Source organism: Pseudopipra pipra, chromosome 3, assembly GCF_036250125.1.
Source record: "Pseudopipra pipra isolate bDixPip1 chromosome 3, bDixPip1.hap1, whole genome shotgun sequence".
NCBI lineage: Eukaryota > Metazoa > Chordata > Aves > Passeriformes > Pipridae > Pseudopipra > Pseudopipra pipra.
In genome coordinates, this window is record NC_087551.1 from 3785904 (window position 1) to 3804994 (window position 19091).

Sequence of the window (19091 nt, forward strand, 5' to 3'; positions counted from 1 at the left end):
TTTTGGATCTGCTGGTCAGACTCTGTGCATAACTCCCCAGATTGGATAAGCTTATGAGTTGATCAGGTAGGTGGGAATCATATCTGAGATAGGCAAAATGCTTTTTACTTCACTTCCTTGCTGTTTCCAAGCTTTTCCAATGGCAGTGGTGGCTGCAGGGGTGTTTGGAATGTCCCAGGAGTGAAGCTGAGCCGACACAGGGTGAGAGGAGGGTGGAGCACCCAGGCAGAATGACCAGTGTCTGGTTACTTATCTAAAAATCCATCTCCTAATGGACGGGTTAAAAGAGCCCAGAGCTGAGCAGGCAGGAACTTGCAGGTTTGACAGCTAACTCTTGAAAACCCAGAGAAGCTCCCCACTGGAACGCCTGCCTTTCCAAAGGGTGTTGCAAATGCTTTTCTTTCACCCAGTCCTCCTTTGTCTGCTCTTGCAGTTTGTCCACATCTGAAAGCAGAACAGGCTCAGAGTTCCTTGCTTAACACCAGAACACTGAAGCAAATGTCAGGAGTGTGGGTGTCTGAAAAGGACAGGAGGCATTAGTCAGCTTTTACCTCCTGCCTCCCAGAAACCAGCAGCAGAGATGGGCAGAAACTGGGATTTGCACTCAGAGCTGCATTCCAGTATTTGCTTTGACATTTACCTGCACAGAATCAAAGACTAATGTGAGTTGGGAGCAGCCTCTGTGTGTCCCCAGGCCCACCCCTGTGCTCAGGAGGGCCACTTGCACCATTAGCTCTTTTTAGTGACGAGTCACAGTAAAGAGTCAAAGTTTAGGTACCTTTAAACCTGATGTTTTATATATGTAAAAAGAAAGGGAATAAAAAGGTCAGAAAACCCCCACTTTGATCCAGGAATGATGAAATATTCTTGATCAAAGTAGAATATCGTTGACATTCTTCAACTGAGACACTTCATTAGAATCTGTTTGACAATAAAATGCATCTGCCTGTGACACCATGGCCTCGTATCAGGGGTGGTGCCAGCTGCTGATGCTTCATTTTTCCTGCTGTGCCATTGCTTCCTGAGTTATATGTCTGGATGTTCCTTCTTTCCTCGTGCCTTGCAATCACAGCATTGCTATTTTTCTACAGTTCAGTGTCTGCCCTTGCCAGTCTCTTGTACTTTGATCTTTCCTGACTCTTCTAAACTCACACAGGAGCTCCACAGTCTCCTTCCTCTGTGTGTATTCTGGGGAATCAAGGAGATTGCCTTGACCTGATTATTTTTTTAGAGAGAGGATTCTGTTCAAAGCCAGAGGCTCTCACAATCCATCCCTACACCTTCTGTTAGGGAACTGTGGTGGAGGGAAAGTGTGTGGAGGAGCGAGCCCTTTGTCTTCCCTGGGAAGGTGGATGTTTAAGTGCTCCCTGTACCCACACACTTTCCCAGCAGCAGGGAGTGCCTGGCTTAGACAGCTTCTGCCAGGGAGAAGGATGGAAAGGGATCAGGTGCAGAGGTTCTCCAGGTCAGACTTGGGAGGTAGTTCCATTTGTGATGGCGTTGATGCCACTGTTAAAGAAAAGCAGCTTTGAGATTCCCCATTTTCACAGGCATTTATCCTTATGATGGAGAAGAGCTTGTGGAATCACGCACAGGGAGAAGGAAAGCACTGTCCTTTGTGTCCTTGATGTAGTGCTTGTGGATGGTGGTCAGTGTGTTGTAGGGCTCTGTGTTTGCTCAGCCTGTGCATTTGCACCTCCAGGCCTCAGTGTGCCTGTTGGATGATGATGATGATGATGATGGTGGTGGTGGTGGTGATGGCTTCCTTATGTCTTCGGCCCCGTCCTGCTTTTCGCTGCTCCTGGAACTGGCTGGATTTCCACACTCAGATACATTAAGGCAGCAGGACAAAGGAGCTGCTCCTGCGAGCTGGGCCAAAAAAAGAAAGTCAAATAAAACCTCCATTCATGGGATGAAGGCCGATGAAAGGCGGAGAGGGAAGATGACACAAAGCTGACAGCTGTGGCACACGTCTCCTCTCTGAGCCAGCAAAGCTGACAAGTAGATTGCTCAGGACAGGCACTTACAGGTTACCCTGTCAGCTACTTGAATGCCTTGTCTTTTATCTGCCACCTTCCTAGGAAAGAACAGAGGGAGCCTGTGCCCATCTGATGAGCTGGTTCCTACTGGCACATCATCAGCTTTAGCAGCACATGAACACAACAGAGTCCAAAAGCTCCTCTTGGGTTACTGAAGTCTCTCCCCTCTCTTTTCTTGCATGCGTGAGGGCACGTACCTGAGGCAGCTGTTTGCCCTTCAAAAGTCCTATTCATGGAAGCAAAATTCTCCCTCCTGTCAGGATTAGTCCCTTTTTGTCTCACAGAGCCCCACTCCATCAGCCACTGCACAGCAGAGCAGCTTTGTCTGTGTGGGGTAATTCCTGCAGTGCCCAGAGCTCCTTGGGTTGGATGGGATTTCAGGCCTTTGCCTTGTTTCTGTCTCCACCAAAGAGAAGGACAGAGAGGACTGGGACTTCTTTCTCCTAACATTTGCTTTGAGGTTTTGTGAATTTTTGTGTCTAGTCTCACATGAGGGAGAAGGACGCGAAACCTTCTTTTACCTCTTCCTGGTGGAGCAGTGTGGGGTCAGGGGGAAGTGTGTGACCTCCTCAGAAAACGCATCCTTAGTTAAAACCAAACAGAACTTGCCCAAACAACACAAATCCCAGCATTCCCTAAGTTCAGTGGTTGATGTTGCCATCTCAAGTATTGGCTTAAGATGGGGTATATGTTGGGTGTGACATAGATACCCTAAAACTTAATTTCAAATCATTATTGTCTTCTTTTGTAACTCAGCCACAGTGAAATCTCCACAGAAAGAACATTCTTTTTTTTTTGCACAGTTTCAAGTTATTTCTGACCATGACCATGGTAGTTATTTGACCTGGCAGCTCATTCTCTACCCTTGCTTACAGAACTGATCTAATGCTCTCTCTGAACAATTCAGTCTGAGATCAGTGTAAAATTTGGAAATGATCAGCCTTAACATTTGCAGCTGTTTCCCTGAACAAGGACGTGCCAGGTAATGTTACCTGTTGTTACCTTTCATGTTAAAGTGCTACCCAATCAGGTGCTAAAATCAGGATTTTAGCTGTATCACAGAACTAAGATAAGTCCCCGTTGACTCTCAGAAGTTACAGAAGTTAACACAAATAAATGCCAAGCAGTGAGTCTTTCAGGGAATGCAGCAAATTCTCTAACACATCATCCTCTCCTCCTTTTCTTCCCCAGAACTGTGCAGTCAGTGTTTATAGAAGAGTAAACAGGCTGTGTGGTACAAGGGCTTAAAGATTAATTAGTAAACAATTATGATAGACTTTGAAGAGGAGAAGGGCTGAGTGTGATTATGATAGAGATACATTTGTGGGCCATGGGCCATTCAGAGCATTGCCAGTAATTAAAGATCTGTTCTCTGCTGCTTCAGTAACTCTTTTAATTACCTTGTATAAATGTATATATCTGTGGTATCATCAAGCCATTTCCCTGAGCACACAGGTTTTGTTGTTATAGATGGAGATGATTGCATACAATGTGTTTTGTGGTTGCTCACGAAATGAATTGAGCTGCCTACACCCCCATTGCTGTAAATCAACGTCACTCCAGGCCCAGGGAGCTGATTCACACCAGGGAAAGCTGAATTCCAGAGGGTTTTCTGGATGTTGGGATCTTCTGTTGTCGGTCAGCGGAGTGTGGTCAGGCCAAGAGACTGTGCCCCTTTCCCAGAAAGGAAAAGGCCCTTCTTTTCCTGGGGGTCTCATTCCTGTGTGCTTTCCAGGTGTCATGCTGCTGCTGAATAACATTTCCTGACTCAAATATTCCAGAGCAAAACAGATAGTCTGTGTCTCAGGAAGCCTTGGGTCCAGCTCTGTCCCTTTTATTGCCCTACCCGAGCAACTCGTTCACAGCCCAGGAAAACTGATTTGTGTTCCAAATGCTTTGGAATGCTCTGGTTCATCCTGATAAACAGTGATGCCAAAGGAAAACAACATATAGACACAAGGTAAAGCAGAGAAAGTGGAGTTTTGTTGGAAAGTCAAGGCTCCTGCTGGCAGGACACCCCTCTGAGAAGCCTGGCTTTGCTGCTCAGGCTCTGTGGGGTAGGTGCAACCTGTTTAAGGAGAGAAAAGCAAGATTCATTTATTGAGGCATTTAGAGGAAAAAATGTGAAGCCCTGCCAAGGGGCAAGAATTTAGATGACCTTGGCTGAAATAAGAATATATTGTTCCCTTTCAATAGGGAACAGGAACAAGGAGCTGTGCTCGCTCCAATGTCAGGAAAAAAATGTTTGTGTTCAGTACATTGGAGAAATGTCCAGAAATAGTTCACCTTAGTGAAAATATTACTTCTGGAATATTACCAAGGTCAGCAAGACCCTGACTTATCAATTCTGTTAATGTTCACATAAATTCAAGCTGTCAAACGCTGACTTGTCCAACTGAGATATTATGAAAGACTCTCATCTATGTCTCCCTTCTCTGTATTTCTTTCCTTTTTGCACACTTCATCCTTCTCACATTGCAGTTTAGAGGGCAAGACGAGACTTCAAGGCTTTAGATTTTCTAGGCTTTAAATGAAGCAGAAAATGGAGATTCTGCTTAAATAATACTTAAAATAATACACAGTTTCCAAAAAGTCCTCTGAGTGTAGCCATGTCTGTGAGCAGTGTCTTGACAGGGAGCTATTGGATAACCAGTGCTGTGGGTATTGTTCCAGTGAGTGAGGGCAATGGGTGAGGATTCAGCACAGGGATGTAATTCCCTACAAAAGCATAATGCACAAAGCAATCAGGTCTGTCCTTCCCTTAAACCTTCAAGAACTCCTTTGTCGTTCGTGGAAGAGACAACAAACAACTCACACTTTTCTTTCTTTGTTTCTCTCTCTCTTTCTTGCTGCTTTGGAACAATAACTACATATATCTGAGAGCCTGATAAGGGATGAGGAGCCCAGGGGCACTGGTGACATTTCACAGGATGAAGTTAAGAGAGAGCTGACCTAATGTGACAAGTGTCTTTTTTTCAAGTCTTTGCTAATAGCAGTAACCACTTAGACTCCTTAGGTGTGTGTCAAATGCCGTGGGCAGTCAACTGAATCATGTCAAAAGGCTGCCTCTCCTGACTGAACAGTCTCATATCAGCACAAAGCCCTGTAAATCCACCAGGTGGACTTTAATCATTCTGCTTTCAATGGATTTTGGATAGCAAGAAGTGATTGAGAGGCTAATATTTCACCCTCTGTGGCTGGGACTAGTTCATTACTGCTCAGTGATGCTGCCTGTCCTTTTAGCTGCACAGCCTGGCTTGGTTTTGCCTTGTTTGTCCTTTGAGGACCTGAGCTGATAAAAAAAATGGGGGGAATTTTCTCTTGGTTTTCACAGGACTTCAGTCATTTTTGACCAACACTGAATTTTGAAGCACTTTGTGGTTGAAATCCTTTTTGGAAGAGTCTGGGGGTATGAGAGAGAAACTCGAGGCAGAGCAGCCTCAAGTTTGTGCCTGAATATGATGGTCAAGTATTGTACTGTCATTCTTTTATCTTCTGTGCTCAGGTTCAATTAGACAATCCTAGATCAGGCTTCCATTTCTCTTGGTGCTTTACAAGCACATTACCAGAGTCCCTTTGTGATAATAAGAAGTACAAATGGCACACAGGTGTTATTTTAGGAGCAGAAATAAACTAGTGTTAGGAAAAAAAAGAATGTAAGGTGAAGTCACAGCTCCCTGGGCAGGATTATGTTTAAAAATGAATGCAGCAAGTAAGAGTGAAAAGCTGGAAACACCTTAAAACATTCTACAGTATAAACATTCATATGTGTCAGATAATAATGTAACTGCTATGGAAAATCACTCCTTTGCTGCTTTCCCCTTCTCCTCTCTCAGCTGCCAGTCTTTACCTACTGCATTCCAGCCCTTACAGCTTCCTCTGGAAGAGGAGTGATGCTCTTCCCCATAATGTCTAAAGCAGGAAAAGCCTGAGTTGTTTCTTGGCTGTTCCCCAAAAGAGAATAAGTCTAAGAGAATAAGTGCCACTGGGGGGGCTGTGCCCTTTAGGGGACATGGTGGTGGCCACTGAAGAGGAAGAGATGATCCCCATCCTCTGCTCTTTGCCAAACCCTCCTGCCTCTTCCCTCCTACAGCTCGGGGCCAGGACCTGCCTGGTCAACATCCAGTGTTTCTGTAGCCACTGGAGCAGAAGGGAGGGATTTCAAGCTGATAGCACATGGATTTCTCTTGTTCACAGGGAGTCCCTCCTGTGCCTGAGAAGCACTTTGCAAGAAGCCATGAAGGGGCTCATTTGGAGCAGGCACAAGTGGGCACGAGGCTGTTCCCACAGGGAACTGGGAACTGGAGGTCAGTCTGTGACAGATGGAAATTCAGGGAGGAATAGGCCAAGGGGAACCTGGGAATGGGGATAATCTCACTTGGTGTAAGAGGAAGAACCAAGAATTTGTCCATGATTACAATTTCCTTATTATCTTCTGATCTTCATGCAATTATTTGGCCTCTCAAGCACTCCTGTGCAAAGCTTTGGTCAGTGCTGGCTTTTTTAATGCCCTCACTTTGTCTGCTCTCTTTCTTTGCTTCCTTCTTCCTTTTTTTCTCGTTCTTAAAGATTCATCATTAGAAAAACTTAACTACACAGACAGGGAAAAAACCCAACCCCTTCCTTTGACAAATTGGAAATCTCCAAAGACTTCTAAGCCAGTATGAAAGATTGACTTAATGGAGCAGTGTATTTTTGATACAGCAAGGAGCCTCCCAATCCTCTGATTAGACTGATATAGATTTTCTAGAGATTAGCAAAATCTGAAATGCATTAAAAATAAAAAATCCAGTGTGACAAAACAGTTTTGACAGCACAAATGAAACCTAAAGCAATGTAAAATGTAATTACTGCAGCTATCCCTGTGACCCTCAGTGCACGCTGCCTTGCTCTGACCTCAGGAGAGCTGGGCTTATTTTCCACCTATTTATTTTTCTGAGTGTTTGGCAAGGATATTTTTAGTCCTTTAGTCATTTGCTTTTCTTTGGTACCCCACTTCTGGTTCCTCTGTATTCTGATGTGGGTTTTGGGGAAAAGATGACAAAACTAAATAAATAAGGGAGTGGAAGGTTGTGAGGAGGGCACAGGAAGGTCAAAGACAAACCGGAATCAATCCCTTACTGCCTTCCCACGTGCTTTGGTGGAGGGGCTGTGCAAGTGCTTTATTTGACTTGCAGAGGTCCAGGAGAAGTCCTGGGGTTTATTTACATTCCAGTGGAACAGAGGGGCCCTCGCTGGCATTGGGAATTCATAGGACTGGGATCTGTGCATCCGTGTAGTGACAGTTCCTACCTTGGAGAAGCCAAGTGACCGTGAGACAGGAGAGGAGGAAACAGGCTTGGAAGTCCCAAGGACACACAGAGAGTGTTGGAATGCTGGCCAGTGCTTTACCCTCCAAGAGTCACTGCTTTCCAGCATGAGGTGTCCTGGCACCAGCCGTGCCAGTGTTGGGAATGACACTCCACCTGTGAGTGCTTTCTTCTGAAAAGCCTCCTCAGCACTGGTCTATCTTTTTGCCAGAGGTAACATGATGAATCTACTGAATATTGTATTTTATGTGTCATATTTATGCCTGGTTTTGAACTGACAGCCTTGGGGAATGAGTTTTTGATCCTGGAGTGTCCTTGTCTCCCTAGCCATTGCCACAGCAGGGCATGCCAGCTAAATCATCAGCAGACAGCTCCAGTGCAAAAACACAGCCCTTAAAAATAACCCCAGGTCAGTAATTCGGTGTTTTGGGGAGGGATCGTAGCTGGAAATGTTATCTGGCTCTTGGACAGCATCTATCTGAGGTATTTGTGTGGCTTCCACTACCACAGGATCCAAGGAGCCTTCTACTCATCCGTGTGCTCATCCCAGGGCTCCTTGTTCTCAGGGATTGCTGCTCCTCTTGGCTGGCTTTGCTGTCAGGCCTCAAGGAAACCTCCAATTGCTCCTGTGGTACTACCTGGAAACAAAACCCTGCTTCTCCCTGTGTTCCTGACCTCTGGGAAGCTTCAGGCCCTCAGGTTTTCACAGGCCTTGCTGCCATTTCCATCCCCACACCATTATAGCTGTTACATGTCTCTTCTTACAGTCAGAATGGTTTTTATGGCCCTGGAATTTAATGCACTTTAGATTTGCTAATCTCTCCAAAATCTATACATCAGTTTAGTCGAAGGATTAAGGTTTCTTTAGTAAATCAAAAATATACTGCTCAATTAAGTCAATCTTTCACATCAGCTTATAGGCCTTTGGAGATTTTTAACCTGTAAAAGGAGATTTTTCAAGCAGGATTTAAACTTTTATAGCAATGCAGGAAAACAGAAAGAAATACAAAATAAATAGACATTGGAATTAAGTAATGTCTGTGGAAAGAGGCATTTTTTTTCTCCAAAGTGTGTAATTTTGGAGATGCTGGTGTTAAAGGTGAGGCCCAATGAATTCACAGGGACTCCTGAACTTTATCCTTAAATTTTTCTAAATAGATTCAGGCTAGTGAGGTCTGAGACCAAATTAACCCCAAATTTCATATATTTCTACTGAAATTTTCATTGTCTGTTATAGGTTTTTATGTCTGATACTCATTGAATCATCAGTAATGGTGTTAAGAGGGGGAAAAACCTCAGGTTTTGAAAGATGCAGAAATCTTCATGCTGATGAAATCAGGGCACAGATTCAGACTCTGTTTAACAGGGACTGGGCCAAAATGTTCTGTGTTGGCAGCAGTAATTCCACAGTCCCCAGTGGGGGGTTAATTCCTGGGGAGGAGTCACAGGAGCTCTTGGCTGTCAATCCATTTATCTCCCCCAAACCTTTTGGATGTAGGGTCAGTTTAATTTCTTTACTTTAGAGGCTGAGAACACAGAGCCCTGTACATTTGTGGGCACTCAGACACTTGGAAGCTTTTGGGCAGAAGTGACACAGAATGTGATAAAGGGGGGAGTTAAACAGAGCTTTTCTGAGCAGCACCCAAACACCACATTGCTAAGTCTGACTGCAGTGCCTTAGGAAAATTAATTTGCTGTGCAGCCCCTGTGTAAAAATTATTATAGTTGTTAAGGCTGAGTTCCAATCCCCACTCTTGGCTAATAACTTTTTTTGCTAATAACTTTCTCAATTTCTCTTTGCTCTGAATTTTTTCCGTGCTTGGCGTTAGCCCCAAAGTGAAGCTCTTGGAGGGTCTGAGGGGCTTTGGAATTATGACAACGTGAATAAAATACGTTTTTCCTCCTTGTGTTTTAATGAAACTTTTGCACTCTGAAAAGCCTCTGAAGGTGGAAACTTTGGGTTTGTTTTGTAGCCCTGAGTAAGGAAAGAAAGCAGCATAATTGATGTCTGCAAAATATCCTGGGCACGGGTTGTGGTGACTGTGTGTGGTCACAGCAGCTTTAAAGATGAAGGATGATGTTCTCAAAAGCATCTAATGGTTTAGGCCCATTTCAAAAGCAACACTGACATTTAGGAGATTAAATGTCATAGAATCTCATAGGATTGAGGCACCTGTGTTGCCTCTTGAAAGTGAAAACCGGTTTTAATAGAGCTGGGCAAGGAGTGTTTCTCTTTTCAAAAAGTGTGGGGTTATTTTGATCCCCAGGTTGGATCAGGAACCTTCTAACAACAGTTGTGGAGCTCCCAGGATGTTCCACACAGATAAGTCACAGGGGGAACACTGGAAATGTGTAGTGAGGGCTTTCCCCTCTGTGCAAGGATGGGAGTCCTCAGCTACAATTCCTGGGAGGGTCTGTAGGGTTGAGGAGATTCAGTTTGAAATGTTCTGTATCCTTACAAAAAATGGAGCCACTTTGGTCCAATCTACACCTCTGAGCCAGAGGTTTGACTATTAATCTTAAATGTGCCAAGAGAGTAAAACAAACCCAGTTTTAAGCAATCTTTACATGGGGAAGTGTTACAATCTGTATCTGACTCCATTACACTGATAAACATAGTTTTAGTTTCAAAGGTGTCTCAAAGGGCTTCAGCTGAGGTATTTAAAAGACATGTGGATGTGGCATTCAGGGACATGGTTTAGTGGTGACCTTGGCAATGCTGGATTTACAGTTGGACTCATTTATTTAAAGGTCTTTTCCAACCTAAAGGATTCTATGAATTCAACTTGAGCTTGTCTATTAAAGCCCTCAGGTGCCTCCAATAGGAGAAGCACAAAAAGTGCTGCTTCTGTGGCCCCTCTGGCCTCTCCATGATCTGAAAAGTCTTTTCCATGTTACAGGAGCAAATCTGTGACTCCTACTTCCCTTCACTATCCTGTTGTCACTTTGTGTAAGGGCTTTTCCAGCAAAGATCTCCCAGTGAATGTTCTTAGAGGAGCTAAAATTCCACCAAGGAACTTGGCTCCCAAGTGTGAGATGCCTTGGCCTGTTAATGGTGCCCAGGTGAAGTTTTTTGGAGTTATAAAAATGTTTCATTTGCTGGTGCCTCCATCAGAGCTGCGTTAGGTGTTGATGCCTAAAACATTTTAGCTTTACAGTGAATGAAAGAAGTCATTGAGCTTTTGCAGTTCTTAGAAATCCCCCTCTGCTTTAAATAATTGAAAAATCAGTGCTGGGATGATGTGAAAGCTGAGGAGTCCAAAGTTCAGAGCAGGGGGGTCTGAAAGGTGTGGTTTGTGTCACTGACTCAGCCGTGGTGCACATACACAGGCTGAGACTAGAAGGCATTTTCCAATTCAGTTTTCCTTATTAAATATAATGTGTTACTGTTTATTTTTTAATCTGTGCTTTACAATATGCAGGATGTATAGTGGGGCTGAATTAATATTGTGGCTGGAAAGTTCATTTTCAGATTTTTTTTTTTGCATTTCTGGCCTTTTTTTTTTTTTTAACCTGCACATAGTAACAGCTTTTACATTTTCATCTCCATCATATGCAGAAGCCTTTGACTGCATTTGAGCCTTTTGCTTTCCCCTCTTTTGAACTGATTATTTTTTTAACCAATGCCATTATTGCTTCTTTCTCAGCAGATCTGTTCCTGTAAAATTTCAGTACAGAACACGTTGCCTTCCATGCATTTCTAGGACCCTGTGTGTCCATTTGGGCTTTGAAATCCTGTGGGGTTTTATTCTTTGTAGGACAATTTCCCCCAAGACCTCGAGTCTGCTCTGCATCACAGCTGCCATGTGCTAAGCAGCTAAATTGCATTAGGAATTGAGGGAATAATTATCCACCTCAGATTATGGCATTATTAACACTTTGGTACTGATAACTCTCAGCAGTTCACAAGACCATCAAATGTTTTCCTTTTAATACTGCCACAGATTTTTCAGCGAGCTCTGAAGATAACTTGACAGCCCCATAGAGTTTGATGTATGTGTCTGGAGAGGGGGAAGGAAAAAAAAAAAAAAGGTTGAGATCCTCCAGTCAAGCCAATGTCTTTAATGGCTTCCCTAGATTAAAATAATCCCTATGGGAAATCCACTATGACAACAGTTCTTACACAGATTTTCCGATTTTCCAGTCACTGCTTCTGTGCCACAACCATTCTTTGAAAGTGTTTATGTTAGTGAAAGGCCACATTCTCAGAGACTTTTTTTTTTTCCCTTTAAAGAATGTGTTTTAACTCCATTAAGAAGAGCTTGAAGTCCTCCCTTTCTTCCTTGGGCATTAGTGTGCCTCTTAGCCCTGTGCCTTGTGGATGTTTGACAACGGGAAGAAATGTGGAGGTCAGTGCTGACTTTTGAATTAAAGGTCACCCAGTGTTTGCACTCCAGTACAGTATTTATACCATGGGTGAGCTCAGCCCTTGGGGGACTGAGGAATGACAGAAGGCCAGCTTGTAACAGCACTAAAACATGGAGCTAGTATTGATTTAAAATCAAACTGAGAGAGCAGATTTGCAGCCTTGAAACCAGGTACATTTACTCCTGTTTAGCTGCAGCTGCAACACAAGTGTAGCACTGAACAGGCTCTTTTCAAAAGCAAGAGCCAAGGCCAGAGTCTTAACATTCATTCAAAAGTTAATTCAGCAGCTTCTTGTTGGAGGGAAACATAATTTTTGATAATAACAGGAATTTGAAGCTTCAAACTACTGTGAGGGGGAAATCCATGAGAGGGAGAATGCAGAAGCCTGGAGTATTTCTGTGGGTGTCCACTGAGAACCCCACACTGGGCTGGGGCTTTGGGCTGTTAAATGGTTGTTCAAGGAGCAGCTCCTCTTGGTCCCAGTTTGATTTGGTGAATCAATTAAATAAATCAGGTTGATTCATTTGTGTTCAGGCCCTGTGTGTCTGTGCAGTGAGTAGCTGTGCAGCACTGTGCAGGATTTCTGTTGTGTACATTGTTATTGCAGCACCCTCCACTGGCTCAGCTGCCTCCTCTGCCTCTTGGAAAGATTCATCCTCATGTATGTCATGGGAGAAGCATCCCTTCATTCCCAGTTCAGTGGGCACCTCAGGCACCGTGCAGATATTAGTGCTATATTGAGTTAGCTGGCAAAATGTTAATTAAACACATTTTGTTAAAAATGATTATGATTCAAGACCCAAGTCTGTGATCAAAGGCTGTGCATGGTATGAGACACTTCAGGTATTTAGTAAAAATAAGTAGTTCAACCTGAAGGAAGAGAGAGGTGGTGGTGAAAGGTGCAGTGTAGAATCATAGAATAGAATCACAGACTGGTTTGGGTCAGAGGGGAACTCAAAGATTATTCCATTCCAACCCCTGCCATGGACAAGGACACCTTCCACTAGCCCAGGTTGCTCCAAGCCCCGTCCAACCTGGCTTTGAGCACTTTCAGGGATGAGCCAGCCACAGCTTCTCTGGGCAACCTGTGCCAGGGCCTCCCCACCCTCACAGGGAAGAATTTTTTCCTGATATCCAATCTAAACCTTCTCTGTCAGTTTGAGGCCATTCCCCCTTGTCCTGTCACTCCAGGCCCTCCACGGTGGGGTGGGGATGAAATCTGGGGGTCTCTCATTCCTCTGTCCCTGTGCTCCTGGAGTCCAAGCGCTGCTCTGGGTTTGCCGTGGATGAGTGAAATCAAACCCCCTCTGAGGAGCTGAGCTGTGGTTTGTTGTGACACTCTGGAAAGAGAAAGTCAAAGTTCCCCCGGTGTCAGTCAGGGCCAGCCCTGGGTGTGGTGACCTCTCTGCTCTGAGCACTGCCCAGCTGAAAGTCCAACTGCACCGATCCAACCTCAGGGGTGTTTACACCATGGGCTGCAGAAACTGTGCTGCCCCAGCGAATTTTCACACTTCAATTTGTTTTAAGAGCCAGAAAAAGAAAATAAATCAGCATTTCATAAATTCTTTTTTTTTCTCACAGACGGGTCTCCCTGAATGAGACAAACGGTCCCACAACCTTATTTTAAGCTGCTTTTCCTGTTTCCCACACATTGCAGTCAGCAGCCTCTGCCCAGGGCAGGATGACCGTTGATTAATATGGAATACTCGAGTCCTGCCCGGAGCAGGAGGGATGCTCCTGCAAATGGGATGTTTGTTCCACTTGCAGGCCGAGGAAAAAGGAATTTCTGGAATGATCTGGATAACAAATAACTGTTTCTTTTGGCAGTCTCGCTTGGACAGTCCTTGAGCTGTTGTGTGGTGGTTCTATTTACACCAAGGAAATCCAAGCAAACAGGCTGCCCTGGGCTATCAGGATGGCAGAAGTTTCCAACATATTTTTCCTGCATATCAAAAGTTTGGATCTTTGCCACAGAGTCGTTCCACAGAACCGTGAGTGGAAAGCGCTCCGGTTGTGGTCAGTCCGTTTTCTAAGCTCTCCAACCACTGCTTTTCCAGGAATGACCAGTGCATCAAATGGAATACCTTTAAATTTGTCCTTTCTTGATTTAATTCCCTACAAACAGCTGCCCCTTCTGAGCTGTTTTTAGTGCTTGCAGTGCTTTTGTGTTCCTTTAATCCTTGCCTGCTTTCACCTGTACAATTACACAGCAAGGACAGCGCTCTCCACCGTGATGGCAGCATGGGCAATTTGGGAGAAAACATTATAATACCACTCTGTGGTAACATATATAGGGATATCGTAGTTCCAGGAATCCTCTCCAAGCTTTATTTATCAGGGAAATAGCAGAAGAGTTGCTCATGCTGCCCATAAACAGGTTTCTGGTGCTTCAGATGTTTGTACTTTCTGTTTACACCACGTTTAAAACAAAAATGAAAGTCTGAGATGTAAATCTGCTGGTGAGCCTCCCTTGCCACGTTCAAACCTGGATGAGGGAGCACAGAGCAGTGTCTTGGACCTGTGCCTGGCTCTTCCCAGCTCTTCCACCCAGCCAGGAATGACCTTAGCTGAGCCCTGTTCTCTCTGCCGCTGTTTCCACGTGTGTGAAAAGTCAGCCTGTCATGATCCTGGTGCCTTTTTGTTCCTTCTTTTCAAAGTATTTTGACCCCTGCTGCTGAAAAGAGCCAGACACTCCTCTCCATGATTTCCCCAGGTGCATGGGATAAAAGCAGGCTTCCTGGGAGGAACAGGCTCCCTTCTTTGGGCAGCGTGGTGCTGCTGGAGGTGCACGACTGTCTGAAGTGTTTACATCCTGGACTTCTAAAGTAATATCTGTAGGCCATCACTTTGGGTTGAAAATTGATTTTATTAGGTGAAAATGAAAATGAACTGAAGAAATGGACTGTGAGCCACATTGCTGGGCTGACAAACCACGTTCCCCAGCCTGATGTGCCCGGATGTAATGAATACACTGAGACCACCTACTTGGAACACTCCTCTGATTTCCCAGTTTCTTTAAAGTCTAATAATATTGGCCATGCAGGATGAAAGCAATTGTGAAAAGTGAAAAAGTCCTTGTTTGCCTATCCTGTCATCTGGGCTCTGTTTCACTGAAGCTGAAAATGAAGGTAACTTGCCTTAATGCTGTAGGACAGCTTTTAGTCTAATTGAACCCTGCATCGGCCAGAACCCGGTATTGAGCCTTCAGCCTCGGGTTAATCCCTTTTATTGGCTTGGGTGCAGGTTATCATCCCTTCTTATCAAACAAGGACCCCTTTCTTCTCGCTCAGGATCAGAACTAAAAGCCAGTTGAGAAAGAAATGACAAATTCAAAGCTTTAAGCCTCCCCCCCCCCCCCTTTCCCCACAACCCACCCTGTGGACCACGAGGCGTTCTGCGACTCACCCACACTTCAGCTGGGAGGCTCAGGGCACGTTGTTGTTGCTAGGAAGCTCCCTCCCCTTTCAGCTGTGATTTTTGGAGCTGCAGCTTCAAAGTGTGAGCACTTGGTTCAATTGTTTTGCCCAGCACTCCCCGAGCAAATGTCAGATTCAATTTATGGGCAGTCAGCTGGTGCTTGGTGTTCAAACACCTGCTCCAACCTCCTCCCCTGGCACAGCCCTTTGAGCAGAGGTGTTACAGTCACTGGGAGCAATGACTACTCACTAATAGTTTTTAAGGAAAATATCTTTTTATTTGGGGAAAAAAAAGATCAACTGTTATTTTGTTTGAGACAGCTGGTCAAACTCCTGGGTCACAATTGTCCTTTCTGGCCTTTAGCTCCAGGAATCTGCTTAAACTAACAAGACCAAAAATCCTCCCCCACGTTTGTTGGCAAACTGTTTTACTGTGATTACCAGTCAAATCACCAAAAATCAAATGAAAAGTTATACTCTTCATCTTTTAAATATAGACAAAGATTTTTAAATTAAATAATATGAGATCCTGTGTATACTTCAAATTTATCCTGTACTGGTTTTCAAGAGTCACTTATTCTGGCATGGTATTATATAAAAGTAGGATAAAACTACAAAAAAAAGAAAAATATCCCACTTTTTTTTTTTTCTCCATACTCAATGCCTTTGTCATGTGAAACAGCTTCTACAAAAACAGAGGTTTTGTGACAATGGACAGGAGGAAAAATCAAGTTTATTAAAGGTCAGGACAGTTGGGTAGGAGGCAGAACAAAATAAGATCTTTATAAAGGCCTGGAACCTTGGTGCTTCCAAAGTAGGGCTTCTTGCTTTTTCCTGTGAAACATCTGCTCCGTGGCTCTCAGAAACAGGATCCTGAACTAAAGGAACTGTGGGTCTCATCCCGTTTGGGAATCTTGGTTCCCCCCTTGCACAGCCCAAACCGCAGCACTCCACAGCACTTTGAGGTGTGTGAGAAGTGTGTGACCCAGCGAATTTCCGATGCCTCCGAGAGAATCTGAGCCTTTGTTTCTGGGATGTCCAGCCAAATTCTTCCCATCTTCTGCTGCCTTTCCTTCAAGACACTTTTCCCCCAGGCACCCTGAAAGGAGAGGTTGCAACATCCTAAAAAACTCCCTTTCCCTCCATATTGTTCTTCGGGAAAAGCGTAGCGTGGCTGGGATCGTTTTTTCATGCAAACCAGCCCAATGCCTGCTGGCCTGGGCATCCAAAATATAGTTTTATTGTTGTGGAAGGGCCTTAATGAGGAAGAAAAAAAACCCCCAATTTAATAAAGTGCATCAAGTGCCCTTGGGAAAAATTAGCACACAATGACTTCTTGTGCCGCCAATTGAAACGGCAGATCGGAGCAGTGATAGGCTTCACAGGAAATATTAAAAAAGCACAGATGGCTCAAGTTTACATGTTTACAGTGGAGCTGGAACAGCAGCTAAAACCTTCCAGTATAGTATAATTTACTAGAAGGTCACAGACCTCGTGGTTGGGAGTGAACCTGAAGACTATTGTAAACACGCCGTTAGGGTTTGTAGAGGTTTAATCCCGGCATTTTCCGTCCTTTTTCTGCAGTATTAGGAGCAGTTGGCTGCAGCCTTAGTGAAAAGAGATACTTAAAGCATGGAAAAATGTGACATTCCATTGGTGAGTGTGGAGCTGAGCCGTTGCAGGGAGCTGGGAGGGGGTTATGCAATTGCTACTGTTACTATGTAATTAGAGGCTCTTTGGCACTGAGCTATGGTTCGGCTCACAGTGTGATTATGACAAAAAAGAAAAAGGCACTGAAAAATGTAAGTAGCAACAAGCTGCTTCAGCAATCACAAGAGTATCTGCTGTGCCCCCAGAGTCCTGGTTCACAGCTCTGAGGGAAAGGGATACCCAGGGGATCTGGGCTTACATCTTTGCTCTGCCACGAGCTTCCTAGAAGGCTTTGGTCAAGCCAGTAAGGAGGGTTTCTTATTAAGTAACTAATGAAATGTTAATATTTTAATTTTTAATTATTTTTTATTTTTCTAATTTGTCACATTGTGATGGGATCAGTAGAAATGTGAGCACAGCAGAGAGCAGGGCACTATGCAGGGATGCTTCCAACTCCCTGGGCAGGCTTTTCATACTCCGTCTGACTGTGATAAATGTCATTTCTTCTGCTCTTCCTCCTCCTTGTCCAGACTGTCAGCTCTTCAGGACACAAACTGCAACATTCCAAACTCAGGCAGAAGATGGGTTTAAGAAGGCCTGTTTGAGGTTGCAGTGGGAGATGGCCAGGTGGGCTCACCCAGTGAACAGGAGAGCCTTGCTAGGAAAAGACTGACTGCCTCCAGTGATAGGTGTTCTTTAATTATGTGGTTTGCTCCCTATGGAATCCAGCAACCTTGGTCAACCAGCTCAATGGCATTTTAGTGTGGAACCATGTTCTGCCTCCCCTGAAGTTTGAATTATTTTGTGTCCTTAAAATGATCCCTAACCCATGGAAAGAGGACAAGCAGCCAACCTGGCCCAGGAGCTGAGAGTAAACCTGAAGCAACAAAAAGCCCTAAACAAAAATGTAACAAAATCTGGCTCATGTTTTTCCCTGCATAACTTGGGAAAACAGTTCAGTATTGTTATCCCCTTCCAACAGATGGACTGATTGAGGCACAAAGAGGTGAAGTAATTTGCCAGAAAAGTGTTGAAGTTTGGACTCAGAGTTAGTTGTCTCAGTTTCCCAGTCCAGCACTGTGTCCTTTGGAGCAGAACCTCTGGGCTGTGCTTTGTGCAGCCTTTGCATTTCCCTGGTTATGGTGGCTCCCCTCGTGCCACCAAATGTCACCGATTCAAACGAGGCACCATTCCAATTGCTGCCAGCCCAGGAGCAGCTTTTTTTTTTTTTGCTGTTTTTTTTTTCCTTTCACATGTACATGCAAATGTGGATGGAGTTATTTTCACTTAACAAGCTCCTGTAATATCACTGGAATCACTGGATAGTTAAGTCATGTTCAATTAAAACTGGCGGCTGCTGCCGCCTCATCACAATCAACAGCACAATAGGCACATTATTCACTGGATATTTACTTTGCAGACATTTATCTTCCTCATCAGAAAGTTGACTTCACCTGGGAATGTTGAAGTAGGTGAGTTGAAGCTGGAGTTCTGGGCTAATCTGGTGCTGATCTAGATGGCAATATCTCCATGTGAGTTTTACCAAATGAAACCCGCCTGACTCACCCCAGAAAAATCTCCACCAATAACATGAGCTCATTAAACACAAATCAATCACCACAGCAACTCAACCCACAACATGGCAAGGAGCACTTCAAAAAAGGGGAAATTTGGGTGAAAGTGCCCACCACAGCCAGCTTTTCAAGCCAAGCTCTGTGCTGGTGATGGCCAGGGAATAGAGAAGATACTGAGGGCACAGCCCATTGCAAGAGTGGTGATTTTCTCAAAAATCCGTGTTTTGTCCACTGCACAACCTTTTGCAACCCCTTGCAGCAGAACTTGTTTCAGGAGCCAGAAGCCTGGGAGCGAGCCTTGATGTTTAACATCTGGTGGCATTTTACACCTCTCTGCTCTCCACTGGAGATGGTGTGTGCATGGAATGCACACAAGGTGCACACACAAGGGAGCAAAGTGGGTGCAACACGTTGCCCTCACCCAGCTCAGAAGGAAAGAGTCCAATTTCAGGGCCCTCAAGTTAAGGTCAAGAGCCGAAAGCCCTCTGGTTCTTGCAGCGAGGGCAGGAACCTGTGACAATGCTGAGCACAAAAGGGAGACCTTTGGGTCGGTGCTCAGCACTGCTCTGGCCTCACGCAGCCTTTCTGTGCCTGCCCTCGGCTTGTTCTGGGAATTCTGCCAACCAAAATTCCCTGCTCCCTGTGTGAGTAGCTTTCTTAACATCTCAGCCTAACCTAGGGGTGTAGTGTGCCACCATTCCAATTAATGACCTCCTGTGAATCCCATGTTCAGGA

The 19091-nt window shown here is 44.6% G+C and overlaps 1 long non-coding RNA gene across 2 annotated transcripts in view; it reads left to right on the plus strand.

The window, feature by feature from the left end:
- Positions 1–19091, plus strand: part of LOC135410756 (uncharacterized) — a 117611-nt gene that overhangs the window by 76337 nt on the left and 22183 nt on the right. The gene's annotated exons all lie outside the window — the stretch shown is intronic.